The sequence below is a fragment of the Pyxicephalus adspersus genome, chromosome 1 (assembly GCF_032062135.1).
Source record: "Pyxicephalus adspersus chromosome 1, UCB_Pads_2.0, whole genome shotgun sequence".
NCBI classification, from domain to species: Eukaryota; Metazoa; Chordata; class Amphibia; order Anura; family Pyxicephalidae; genus Pyxicephalus; species Pyxicephalus adspersus.
This window is the reverse complement of record NC_092858.1, coordinates 40,582,453-40,583,766: the sequence shown is the minus strand read 5'-3', so window position 1 is coordinate 40,583,766 and position 1,314 is coordinate 40,582,453.

Sequence of the window (1,314 nt, the reverse complement as noted above, 5' to 3'; positions counted from 1 at the left end):
TTTATAGTGTGAAGGTTGCAAGTAATGTGTTAGCATACACAGAGCAGCATATATGTTTGCATAAAAAAAAAAATTAGCAAAAAATGTCAAAAAGTTAGCAGGCCAGCACACATGCTGGCATACATTTTTTTAAAAAAGTTATCAAACACAAAAAGCAGCATACATGTTTGGATAAAAAAAAATTAGCAAACAATTTAAAAAAAGTCAGACAGACGCCCTGGCATCACAGCGGGATCGTCCGATCGCCGCTGGAGCGTGTAGCAGAGGTAAGGGGGGCTTTCAAAGTTACCCCAAGGGTGACTCAGGGTTACAGCTTTTGAGAGTCACACTCGGGATTATCGCTAAGGGGGGTTAAACACTATAAAAAGTGTAAACTTAATCTCTGAATCCTCTAAGCAGAAATAGTGTAACCTTCTCTGCTGAATGGTATAATATGATGCTCTTGGCAGCTTTGGTTTTTAACCACACAGCCTCCTTGGATACATTTGTCACATTTTCCAGGAGGCAGTGGGCTGCTCAGAGATTGGGCATGCATCATAAGAGGCTTTGCTAGAATTTAAAAAAAGTGTTGATCTTGTGCAGTGGGATGATTACTTTTTTTGGTTTTTCCTTGGTCCAGGTTGCTGACCAAGTCCAAGTTATTAGACAGAGTCACTTGGCTCCCTGCAGTGCTCAATGTGTCAGTGCCATTGTCCTCAGCAACAAGATGGTAACAGTAAGAGCTGCCTCTGTTAGACTTATATGGCTTTTTCTATGCCAACCACAGAGGTGGGACTAATTGGACTATCCAATGATGGCAGGGTGAGGGCTGTCTCCCGGGCATAGATAAGGATGCTTGTAGACACTCCCAAGAAGCCCTTCTTCTAGCCATTACAAAAAATTCCACAGGTACAGGTTTTATGAAATACCAACCCCCAGATTATTAATCACCACAAAATAAGGAGTTCACAGAGACCAAACTACGCATGTCTGGGGTTTATGGCTCACCAGAACAGGCTACATATGTTTTCCAGGCTTTCCTGAGGCCTAGGAGACTCTTGAGTTCTTGGTCTCATAACAATCCAGCTACAATCAGAAAACTACTATTTTATACAGAATGGTATATTAGAAATATAAAGTTTATAATTAAATGCGTTTCAAAATACAGCTCAAAGTTTAATCTTAATCACTCTGTCCAGTCTTATCTGAATCTATGAGTCTTGCAGACACAAAGACCAAACAGTCACAGCAGGTGTTGTGACTAGAGGGTCAGGAAGGACCCTGGTTGTTAGATAAATACCTGATAAAGGGAAGTTACACCAGTCACAGCAGGTG